The sequence below is a fragment of the Arachis ipaensis genome, chromosome B4 (genome assembly GCF_059453495.1).
Source record: "Arachis ipaensis isolate K30076 ecotype BB chromosome B4, ASM5945349v1, whole genome shotgun sequence".
Taxonomy (NCBI): domain Eukaryota; kingdom Viridiplantae; phylum Streptophyta; class Magnoliopsida; order Fabales; family Fabaceae; genus Arachis; species Arachis ipaensis.
In genome coordinates, this window is record NC_142439.1 from 63,927,959 (window position 1) to 63,940,781 (window position 12,823).

The 12,823-nt window shown below is 40.4% G+C and overlaps 1 non-coding gene across 1 annotated transcript; it reads right to left on the bottom strand.

Annotated features, from left to right (window-relative positions):
• Window positions 1–817: 817 nt before the first annotated feature.
• Window positions 818–925, bottom strand: LOC148567724 (small nucleolar RNA R71). Its single transcript, XR_015882583.1, has one exon. It is a non-coding gene; the product is annotated as a small nucleolar RNA R71 (small nucleolar RNA).
• Window positions 926–12,823: the final 11,898 nt, after the last annotated feature.

Sequence of the window (12,823 nt, forward strand, 5' to 3'; positions counted from 1 at the left end):
AAAAATTTTCGAAAAATACTAACAAATTTTCAAAAACCAATTTTCAAAAATCACTAACTCCTTTTCAAAATAATTTTCGAAAATTATACCTCCCACATCCTATTCTATTTATTCATTCATAACTAACATCTCTTCCTCACATCATCACCAAATTCGAACCCCCTCCTCTATCTGTGTTCGAATTTCTTCTTCTTTTCTTCTACTAACAATAAGGATCCTCTTTACTGTGGTAAAGAGAATCTCTATTATTATTATCATTTTTCTGGCCATTCTTCCTTGTCATATGAGCAGGAGCAAGGATAAGAACATTCTTGTGGAAGCAGATCCAGAACCTGAAAGGACTCTGAAGAGAAAATTAAGAGAAGCTAAAATACAACAATCCAGAGATAACCTTTTAGAAATTTTCGAACAGGCAGAGGAGATGGCAGCCGAAAATAATAATAATGTAAGGAAGATGCTTGGTGACTTCACTGCACCTAATTCCAATTTACATGGAAGAAGCATCTCCATTCCTGCCATTGGAGCAAACAACTTTGAGCTGAAACCTCAATTAGTTTCTCTGATGCAGCAGAACTGCAAGTTTCATGGACTTCCATCTGAAGATCCTTTTCAGTTCTTAACTGAATTCTTGTAGATATGTGATACTGTTAAGACTAATGGAATAGATCCTGAAGTCTACAGGCTCATGCTTTTCCCTTTTGCTGTAAGAGACAGAGCTAGATTATGGTTGGATTCTCAACCTAAAGACAGCCTGAACTCTTGGGATAAGCTGGTCACGGCTTTCTTAGCCAAGTACTTTCCTCCTCAAAAGCTGAGCAAGCTTAGAGCTGATGTTCAAACCTTCAGACAGAAAGAAGGTGAATCTCTCTATGAAGCTTGGGAAAGATACAAACAGTTGACCAAAAAGTGTCCTTCTGACATGCTTTCAGAATGGACCATCCTGGATATATTCTATGATGATCTGTCTGAGTTATCTAAGATGTCATTGGATACCTCTGCAGGTGGATCCATTCACCTAAAGAAAACGCCTGCAGAAGCTCAAGAACTCATTAACATGGTTGCTAATAACCAGTTCATGTACACTTCTGAAAGGAATCCTGTGAATAATGGGACGCCTATGAAGAAGGGAGTTCTTGAAGTTGATACTCTGAATGCCATATTGGCTCAGAACAAAATATTGACTCAGCAAGTCAATATGATCTCTCAGAGTCTGCATGGAATGCAAGCTGCATCCAACAGTACTCAAGAGGCATCTTCTGAAGAAGAAGCCTATGATCCTGAGAACCCTGCAATAGCAGAGGTAAATTACTTAGGTGAACCTTATGGAAACACCTATAACTCAACATGGAGAAATCATCCAAATTTCTCATGGAAGGATCAAAAGCCTCAACAAGGCTTTAATAATGGTGGAAGAAACAGGTTTAGCAATAGCAAGCCTTTTCCATCATCAACTCAGCAACAGACAGAGAACTCTGAACAAAATGCTTCTAATTTAGCAAATCTAGTCTCTGATCTATCTAAGGCCACTGTAAGTTTCATGAATGAAACAAGGTCTTCCATTAGAAATCTGGAAGCACAAGTGGGCTAGCTGAGTAAAAGGATCACTGAAATCCCTCCTAGTACTCTCCCAAGCAATACAGAAGAGAATCCAAAAGGAGAGTGCAAGGCCATTGACATAAGTGCCATGGCCGAACCTATGAGGAGAGGAGAGGACGTGAATCCCAAGGAGGAAGACCTCCTAGGACGTCCAGTGGTCAATAAGGAGCTTCCCTCTGAGGAACCAAAGGACTCTGAGGCTCATCTAGAGACCATAGAGATTCCATTGAACCTCCTTATGCCCTTCATGAGCTCTGATGAGTATTCCTCTTCTGAAGAGAATGAGGATGTCACTGAAGAGCAAACTGCCAAGTTTCTTAGTGCAATCATGAAGCTGAATGCCAAATTATTTGGCATTGATGCTTGGGAAGTTGAACCTCCCTTGTTCATCAATGAACTAAGTGATCTGGATCAACTGACATTGCCTCAGAAGAGACAGGATCCTGGAAAGTTCATAATACCCTGTACCATAGGCACCATGATCTTTAAGGCTCTGTGTGACCTTGGTTCAGGAATAAACCTCATGCCCCTCTCTGTAATAGAGAAACTGGGAATCTATGGGGTGCAAGCTGCTAAAATCTCACTAGAGATGGCAGACAGCTCAAGAAAACAGGCTTATGGACAAGTAGAAGATGTATTAGTAAAGGTTGAGGGCCTTTACATACCTACTGATTTCATAGTCCTGGATACTGGAAAGAAAGAGGATGAATCCATCATCCTAGGAAGACCTTTCCTGGCCACAGCAAGAGCTGTGATTGATGTTGACAGAGGTGAAATAGTCCTTCAATGGAATGAGAACTCCCTTGTATTCAAAACTCAAGGATCTCCCTCTGCAACCATGGAGAGGAAGCAGCAAAAGCTTCTCTCCAAGCAGAGTCAACCAGAGCCCCCACAGTCAAACTCTAAGTTTGGTGTTGGGAGGCCACAACCAAACTCTAAGTTTGGTGTTGAACTCCCATATCCAAACTCTAAGTTTGGTGTTGGAGAGTCTCAACAAAGCTCTGCACATCTGTGAGGCTCCATGAGAGCCCACTGTCAAGCTATTGACATTAAAGAAGCGCTTGTTGGGAGGCAACCCAATGTTTATTTATCTAACTCTATTATTATTGTTTTTCATATTTTCTTAGGTTCATGATCATGAGGAGTCACAAAATAAATATAAAAATTGAAAACGGAATCAAAAACAGCAGAAAAAAAATCACATCCTGGAGGAGCATCTGCCGGGCGTTCAAACGCCAGAACAGAGCATGGTTCTGGCGCTGAACGCCCAAAATGGGCAGCTTCTGGGCGCTGAACGCCAGAACAGGCATGGTTCTGGCGTTCAACGCCAGAAATGGCACACAAATGGGCATTGAACGCCCAAAATGGCCACCAACCTGGCGCTGAACGCCCAGAGTTGGATACAAAGGCATTTTTACATGCCTAATGGTGCAGGGATGTAAATGCCTTGACACCTCAGGATCTGTGGACCCCACAGGATCCACCCAGGATCTGTGGACCCCACAGGATCCACCCAGGATCTGTGGACCCCACAGGATCCCCACCTACCTCCACTCACTTCTTCTCACCACTCTCTTTCACGCAACCCCATAAACACTCTTCCCTAAAAGCCCTTCACCAATCACCTCAAACTCTCTTCCCCATCACCTCTTCACCACTCACATCCATCCACTCTTCCCCATAAACCTACCTCATAAACTCCACCTACCTTCAAAATTCAAAACCAATTTCCCACCCAAACCCACCCATATGGCCGAACCAATATCCCCCCTCCCTTCCCTTTATAAAGCCCTCCATTCTTCATCAAATTCACACAACACACCCCTCTACACCCTTCTTGGCCGAAACACCTTCCCTTCTCCATCTCCTCTACTTCTTCTTCTTCTTCTACTCTTTTGTTTATTGCTCGAGGGCGAGCAATATTCTAAGTTTGGTGTGGTAAAAGCATAAGCTTTTTGTTTTTCCATTACCATTGATGGCACCCAAGACCGGAGAATCCTCTAGAAGAGGGAAAGGGAAGACAAAAGCTTCCACATCCGAGTCATGGGAGATGGAAAGGTTCATCTCCAAAGCCCATCAAGACCACTTCTATGATGTTGTGGCCAAGAAGAAGGTGATCCCTGAGATCCCTTTTTTACTCAAAAGAAATGAGTATCCGGAGATCCGACATGAAATTCAAAGAAGAGGTTGGGAAGTTCTAACAAAACCCATCCAACAAGTCGGCATCCTAATGGTTCAAGAGTTCTATGCCAATGCATGGATCACCAAGAACCATGATCAAAGTAAGAACCCGGATCCAAAGAACTATGTTACAATGGTTCGGGGGAAATACTTAGATTTCAGTCCGGAGAATGTAAGGTTGGCGTTCAACTTGCCATACATGGAAGAAAACGCACGCCCCTACACAAGGAGAGTCAACTTTGATCAAAGGTTGGACCAAGTCCTTATGGACATATGTGTAGAAGGAGCTCAATGGAAGATTGACTCCAAAGGCAAGCCGGTTCAACTAAGAAGAGTGGACCTCAAGCCTATAGCTAGAGGATGGTTGGAGTTTATTCAATGCTCAATCATTCCCACTAGCAACCGGTCTGAAGTTACTATAGACCGGGCCATCATGATCTATAGCATCATGATTGGAAAAGAGATGGAAGTTCATGAGATTATACCTCAAGAACTTTACAAGGTGGCTAACAAGTCTTCCACCATGGCAAGGTTAGCCTTTCCTCACCTCATTTGCCACCTATGCAATTCAGCTGGGATTGACATAGAGGGAGATATCCTAATCAAAGAGGACAAGCCCATCACTAAGAAAAAGATGGAGCAAGCAAGAGAGCCCCGTCATGGAGCTCAAGAGGCGCAAGAAGCTCATCACCATGAGATTCCGGAAATGCCTCAAATGCACTTTCCTCCACATAACTATTCGGAGCAAATCAACACCTCCCTAGGAGAATTGAGTTCCAATATGGGACAACTAAGGGTGGAACATCAAGAGCACTCCATCATGCTTCATGAAATAAGAGAAGATCAAAAAGCAATGAGGGAGGAGCAACAAAGACAAGGAAAAGACATAGAAGAGCTCAAGGACATCATTGGTTCCTCAAGAAGGAAACGCCACCATCACTAAGGTGGATTCATTCCTTGTTCTTACTTTCTCTGTTTTTCGTTTTCTATGTTATGTGCTTATCTATGTTTGTGCCTTCATTACATGATCATTAGTAGTTAGTAACTTTGTCTTAAAGATATGAATGTCCTATGAATCCATCACCTCTCTTAAATAAAAAACTGTTTTAATTCAAAAGAATAAGAAGTACATGAGTTTCGAATTTATCCTTGAACTTAACTTAATTATATTGATGTGGTGACAATGCTTCCTGTTTTCTGAATGTATGCTTGAACAGTGCATATGTCTTTTGAAGTTGTTGTTTAAGAATGTTAAATATGTTGGCTCTTGAAAGAATGATGACTAGGAGACATGTTATTCGATAATCTGAAAAATCATAAAAATGATTCTTGAAGCAAGAAAAAGCAGCAAAAAACAAAGCTTGCAGAAAAAAAAAAGAAAAAAAAATAGGCGAAAAAAAATAGAAAGAAAAAGAAAAAGCAAGCAGAAAAAGCCAATAACCCTTAAAACCAAAAGGCAAGGGCAAATAAAAAGGATCCCAAGGCTTTGAGCATCAGTGGAGAGGAGGGCCGAAAGGAATAAAATCCTGGTCTAAGCGGCTAAACCAAGCTATCCCTAACCATGTGCTTGTGGCGTGTAGGTGTCAAGTGAAAACTTGAGACTGAGCGGTTAAAGTCAAGGTCCAAAGCAAAAACTAAGAGTGTGCTTAAGAACCCTGGACACCTCTAAGTGGGGACTCTAGCAAAGCTGAGTCACAATCTGAAAAGGTTCACCCAATTATGTGTTTGTGGCATTTATGTATCCGGTGGTAATACTGGAAAACAAAGTGCTTAGGGCCACGGCCAAGACTCATAAAGAAGCTGTGTTCAAGAATCATCATACTGAACTAGGAGAGTCAATAACACTATTCGAAATCTGAAGTTCCTATAGATGCCAATCATTCTAAACTTCAATGGATAAAGTGAGATGCCAAAACTATTCAAGAGGCAAAAAGCTATAAGTCCCGCTCATATGATTGAAGCTCTGTTTCATTGATAGTTTGGAATTTATAGTATATTCTCTTCTTTTTATCCTATTTGATTTTCAGTTGCTTGGGGACAAGCAACAATTTAAGTTTGGTGTTGTGATGAGCGGATAATTTATACGCTTTTTGACATTATTTTTAGTATGTTTTTAGTAGGATCTAGTTACTTTTAGGGATGTTTTCATTAGTTTTTATGTTAAATTCAAATTTCTAGACTTTACTATGAGTTTGTGTATTTTTCTGTGATTTCAGGTATTTTCTGGCTGAAATTGAGGGACTTGAGCAGAAATCAGATTCAGAGGTTGAAAAAGGACTGCTGATGCTGTTGGATTCTGACCTCCCTGCACTCAAAGTGGATTTTCTGGAGCTACAGAACTCGAAATAGCGCGCTTCTAATTGCGTTGGAAAGTAGACATCCAGGGCTTTCCAGCAATATCTAATAGTCCATACTTTGGCCAAGAATTGACGATGTAAACTGGCGTTCAACGCCAGCCTTCTGCCCAAATCTGGCGTCCAGCGCCAGAAAAGGATCCAAAACCAGAGTTGAACGCCCAAACTGGCACAGAAACTGGCGTTCAACTCCACAAATGGCCTCTGCACATGGAACACTTAAGCTCAGCCCAAACACACACCAAGTGGGCCCCGGAAGTGGATTTATGCATCAATTACTTACTCATGTAAACCCTAGTGACTAGTTTATTATAAATAGGACCCTTTACTAGTCTTTTTGACCATCCTGGATTGTATTGATCCTGTGATCACGTTTTAGGGGGCTGGCCACACGGCCATGCCTGGACCTTTCACTTATGTATTTTTAACGGTAGAGTTTCTACACTCCATAGATTAAGGTGTGGAGCTCTGCTGTTCCTCAAAGATTTATGCAAAGTACTACTGTTTTCTATTCAATTCTTCTTATTTCTCTTCTAAGATATCCATTCGCACCCAAGAACGTGATGAAGGTGATGATTATGTGTGACGCTCATCATCCTTCTCCCTTATGAACGCGTGCCTGACAAACACTTCTGTTCTACATGAATTAAGCTAGAATGAGTATCTCTTAGATCTCCTAACCAGAATCTTCGTGGTGTAAGCTAGAATGATGGCGGCATTCAAGAGAATCCGGAAGGTCTAAACCTTGTCTGTGGTATTCTGAGTAGGATTCAATGATTGAATGACTGTGACGAGCTCCTAACTTGCGATTGCAGGGCGTTAGTGACAGACGCAAAAGGATAGTAAATCCTATTCCAGCATGATCGAGAACCGACAGATGAATAGCCGTGCCGTGACAGGGTGCGTGAGCATATTATTCACTGAGAGGATAAGATGAAACCATTGGCAAGGGTGATGCCTCCAGACGATTAGCCGTGCCGTGACAGGGCATTGGATCATTTTCCCGTGAGATGACCGAAAGTAGCCATTGACAGTGGTGATGTATCACATAAAGCCAGCCATGGAAAGGAGTGAGACTGATTGGATGAAGATAGCAGGAAAGCAGAGGTTCAGAGGAACGAAAAGCATCTCCATTCGCTTATCTGAAATCCCTGCCAATGAATCTACATAAGTATCTCTATCCCTTTTAATGTTTATTTTAATCTAATAAAGTATCATGTTTAAATCCGCCTGACTGAGATTTGCAAGGTGACCATAGCTTGCTTCATACCAACAATCTCCGTGGGATTCGACCCTTACTCACGTAAGGTATTACTTGGACGACCCAGTGCACTTGCTGGTTAGTTGTATCGAAGTTGTGACAATTATGAATTAAGATCAAAGCACCAAGCTTTGGAGCCTGGACATCACAATTTCGTGCACCAAAGACCATCATCAATCCTGCTTGGAAGACCATTCTTGAAGACTTCGAAGTTCAAGCTAGATGCATTCTCAGAAACTTACTCCTTTGAGATAGATGGCAGAGCAGTGAGTTTCAGTTTGAATGAAGCTATGAAGCACCCTCCGAAAGATCATTCTATTTTTCAGTGCGACATCATTGATGAAACTATAGCTAAAGTTCACCAAGAAGAAGTAGAAGAGAAGCACATGGAGCAAGATCCAAGTGTGGGGACACCCTCTGAACCTAATGAAAACACCTTGCCATTATCACTAGCCCCGGATGATCCAGAGCCTAGCCATGAGAAGAATTTAGAATTAAAGCCACTTCCTCTACACCTCAAATATGCTTACCTTGAGGACAATCAGAAGTTCCCAGTTATCATTGCAAGGGAACTCACTTCCCAACAAGAAGAGCAACTACTTAGTGTGTTGAGAAAACATAAGAAAGCAATTGGGTGGAGCTTGGCAAATACCTCAAGTTTGTGAGCACAGAATATTCTTAGAAGAAGGATCAAAGCCTGTCCGTCAAACCCAAAGAAGATTAAATCCCACCATCCTAGAAGTTGTCAAGAAAGAAGTGACCAGGCTACTTGAAGCAGATATCATTTATCCCATCTCAGACAGTGAATGGGTCAATCCAGTACAAGTGGTGTCCAAGAAGTCTAGAGTCACAACAGTAAAGAATGAGCATGGAGAGCTCTTGACAACTAGAGTACAGAATTCATGGAAGGTTTGCATTGACTATAGGCGTCTCAACCAAGCTACTCGCAAGGATCACTACCCCTTGCCATTTATTGATCAGATGCTCGATCGTCTGTCAGGTAAATCCCATTACTGCTTTTTAGATGGCTATACAGGTTATTTTCAAATTCATATAGCTCTTGAAGATCAGGAGAAGACTACTTTTACATGTCCCTTTGGAACGTATGCATACAAAAGGATGCCTTTTGGCTTATGTAATGCACCAGCTACTTTCCAAAGATGCATGATGAGTATCTTTTCAGATCTTATTGAGAACTGTATGGAAGTATTTATGGATGATTTTAGCGTATATGGTGATTCCTTTAACCTTTGCTTGGATAGTTTAGCTAGAGTATTAGACAGGTGTGTTAGTTCAAACCTTGTATTGAATTTTGAAAAGTGTCACTTTATGGTAAAACAAGGGATTGTACTAGGACATGTTGTGTCTAACACTGGTATTTCTGTAGATCCAGCAAAGGTAGATGTCATTTCTAGTTTACCTTACCCATCCTCTGTGAGGAAAGTCCGTTCATTCCTTGGCCATGCAGGTTTCTACAGGAGATTCATTAAGGACTTTAGTAAGGTAGCATTGCCTTTATCCAGACTGCTGCAGAAAGATGTTGAGTTCGAGTTCAGTGAGGATTGCATGCAAGCATTTGATAAGCTGAAGATCGCCCTGACTCAAGCTCCAATAGTGAGAGGACCAGACTGGAGCCAACCATTTGAAATTATGTGTGATGCCTCCAACCATGTGATGGGTTAGAAATCGATTCCAACACCTAAACTCACCGGCAAGTGTACCGGGTCGCATCAAGTAGTAATTACTCACATGAGTGAGGTCGATCCCACAGGGATTGATGGATTGAGCAATTTTTGTTAGGTGATGAATTTAGTTAAGCAAATAGTTGGTGATTTGAGTGATTTTGATTCAATAGAAGCTAAATTGCATGAAAATAAAAGAGAGAGGGGAAATTGATAGAAAATTAAAGTGCAGAAGAGTAAATTGCATGAAACTTAAAGTGCAAGAAAGTAAAAGAACTTAATATTAAAGTGCAAGTAATGTAAATGACTGAAGCTTAGATTGCAAGAAATGTAAATAGCTGAAGCTTAGAGTGCAAGAAGTGTAAATTGCTTGAATAGTAAAGGGATGTGGGAGCTGGGATTCAGAATTTAACAAGAGAATGTAAAGGGAAATTAATCAGAGAAGTAGAAGATGAAATAAGTTACAGAAAATCTGAACAAAAAGGTAAAATTGCTTGAGTAACAAAACAGAAAGTAAATTTAGCTCAATTGTGAAATCTAAAAGAGAAATTGAAGATCTCAGGAGATCAATGAGACTAGAAAGTAGATATAGATCTCAATTCCTTCCTTGATCAAATAGAAAACAATTTGCAGAAGAAAATGAAATTTAAAAATAGCAGAGAAGATTAAAACCCAATCCTTAGATCGATTGAAAGGAAGAGTGGAAAATGATTCTCAGAATTTGAATCAATGAAGCTCTTCAATCTCAATTCAAGATCCAAAACAGAAAAGAAAAAGTTGCAGAAGAAGAGAAATGAAAACAGCAAATGAAATTAGAATTATGCAGAAGAAGGACAAAGTTGAATTTCAGATAAAAAATTAAAACAGAACTTCTTCAATCTCAATCCAAAATTCAAAACAGAAATTAAGAAATGCAGAAGTAAGAACAAGGGGGAAGAGAACTCAGCTCTCAATCCCAATTCCCAAATTCAAAATGAAAACTAAAATTGAGCTAAAAGTAAAATTGAATAAAAGGTAAAACTAAAAAATGAAAAGCAGGTCCTCTCTAAATCAAACCAAGTCCTATTTATACACTTTCTAATTTTGATTTTAGAATTTTGGAGTGGGCTTTTTCATTTGGTGAAGAATTGGATCCAATTTGGCCTTTGCTTGAAAAATGGAACCAGGGACACCTCCCAAGGAAGCGCTCAGTTAAATGCAACAACGCAGCGCTCAATTTGCTTGGTCCCAGGCTTGTGCATAGCTCAATTGTTCGTGGTGCTACGTTAAGTAATGTAACGTAGAGCCCCCTCCTTGTGTTAAGCCCGTGTCAACCTTCTTCAAACCAGCCTTGTTCATGGCGCTACGTTAAGTGAGTGAACGTAGCGCCCTTTGTGTGCAAGGTGAGGCTCCCTCTTTCGAGCCTTGGTGAGTTCATTTTGCCAATTTCCTTTGTGAAGAGTAGCGCTCAGTTAGTGCTTCTAACGTAGCGCCCCTTTGTTGTTTGCCTCGTTCCCCATTTCAAGCCCTGGTGGTTGCATTTGTACCAGCAGTTCCTTTGTAGTAGCGCTTCTCTTGGTTCCCATATGTACACAGTTTGATTCTTGGCTCCTTCACTAGCAATTGTAGTGCCTTGATTTTCCTTTTGGGGAGGCCACGAAAAAGGTGAAATAGTTAACGGAGCACCCTTGCTTTCTTTGGTTCTTGTAGCACTCAGTTGGTGAAGCCAACGTAGCACCATGCCTTTGCTCCTTTGGTCTTTGCTCTAGCGCTCAATTAATGAACGCTCGGCTCAATTATTGAGCGCTATGCTTGGCCTTGAGTGAGTGCCATGCTTTTGTTTCTTTGGGCCACACTTGGTTGAGCACGCTTTCCTTTTCTTTCTTTTCTTCACCTACAAGTAACCAAAACAACCAATCAAAGCATCACTAGATTCACAAGGTTTATAAATTATTTAAAAACCAACCAATTCTAACTTAAACCTCATGATTTTATGGCAATTAATTGATGGTTGATTGAATTGATTTAACCATACAAATCCACTCTAAATCACTTAATTAGGATGCAAAAAAGTGCATAAAACCTAATGAAACAAGTGAAAAATGCTTGAAAAGCTAGCATAAGATGACTTGTCATCACAACACCAAACTTAAACCTTGCTTGTCCCCAAGCAAGCACTAAACATAAGAGAAAATGAAATGAAACAGAGAAGTATGTATGTCCTTCTTTAGCAGATAATTGAACTTGGTTCATGGGGTTTTATGCAGACAAATGTAGCTCCATTATTCTTTGCTGATAGATAAGAAATGTTTCCTCAAAGGTTCACTAGAATTGCTGCTATGCTGCCTTGCTTTTTGATTGATCCCTTGCTTGCTTTTTCTTTCTTTCTTTTGCTTTAGAAAGCTTATTTATTAATGAAGGCTTGGTGGAAAATGTTGCAGCAGCATTTTGGCTCAATTTTGCTCAACATTTCTTCACCACAGACACATGGCTCACAATTTCTTCCTAGGAAAATTGATGCCCAGCATCTCTTTGGATTACTAAATGTTTTGAAACTAGGTTGCTCTTGATAGTGGACTTTGGGTTGGCAATCCCAGATCAGATGATTCAAGTGGCCAAGTTTTGAAATACTCCTCAGAACCTACTTGTCCAAGCATATCCTAGTACAAAAACACCACAGGCATATGTCCTATGGTCCAAGCTATTGGTGTCTAGCCTTATTGTTTGTTTCTTTTCCCATTCTTGGTTTTTCTTTTCTTTTTCTTTCTCATTTTGCTTCCTTCTCAAGGGATATTCATTGACAAAATGTTTTATAGCAGCAATCTTAACTCACACTTCAAGAAACATTTTATTATGCAGCTTTTATTTTTGAGCTAATCATTAAATCAAACAAGTACCACCACTAAATTTCATTCTAATTTCTATAACATTGGACAATCACTTTTCTAAATCAAACACTTTTCTTTTATTTATGCAGAAAGGGAACAAAACAAGATTTAAGCTAATAATTTATGACAAGCACAATGCATATTGCTTGTAAGAAAACTACTTAGAAAATGAAGGTGCAAAACATAAAGCATTTGGAGGCATGTCATATTTCAGGTATGCATCATCCTTATTCAATTGAAAAATATGAAAGAAACTCCACCACCTCCTAATTGTCATGCTCCTTGCTCTTGCTTGACTCTCCTTTCTTCTTCTTCCTCTTCTTGGTTGCATCTTGAGGTTCTTCAACAGGGCACCTTCTATCCCAAATAGGGTCTATAAGACCTGAGAGTCTAGCTTCCTCTAACCCATGCTGCATGTGTGCTGTATGTTTCTGGGTTCTTGCTCTCTACTGGTCTACTAGCTCTTGGCATTGCTCAAATGGCTTGATCTGTGGTTCCAATGCTGGCATGCTATGGACCAAGTAATCCAACATTGATTGGGTGTCTATATCATACTCCATTCTATCATAGTGCCTATGCTTTCCAACAGTATGATATATGTTCTTCCACTGATATAAATTTTGAGTGTATTCCCCATACTTGGCCTGTCTTAGGGACAATCTGTCATATGACTCTTCAAAATTTGTGGACTGTTCCCTTTGCCCCTCAAGAACTCTAGCTTGAAATTCTCTTTGTTTTTCCATCATCTGGAGTTGGAAATTGTCTTGCTTGTCCATCATTTGTTGCTGCCAATGTTGTTGTTGCTCACGATCCTTCAAATATTGCTCTTGCTGTTACAAGTATAGCTCTTGTTGCCTCATATACTGCTCCTGTGCTCTCATA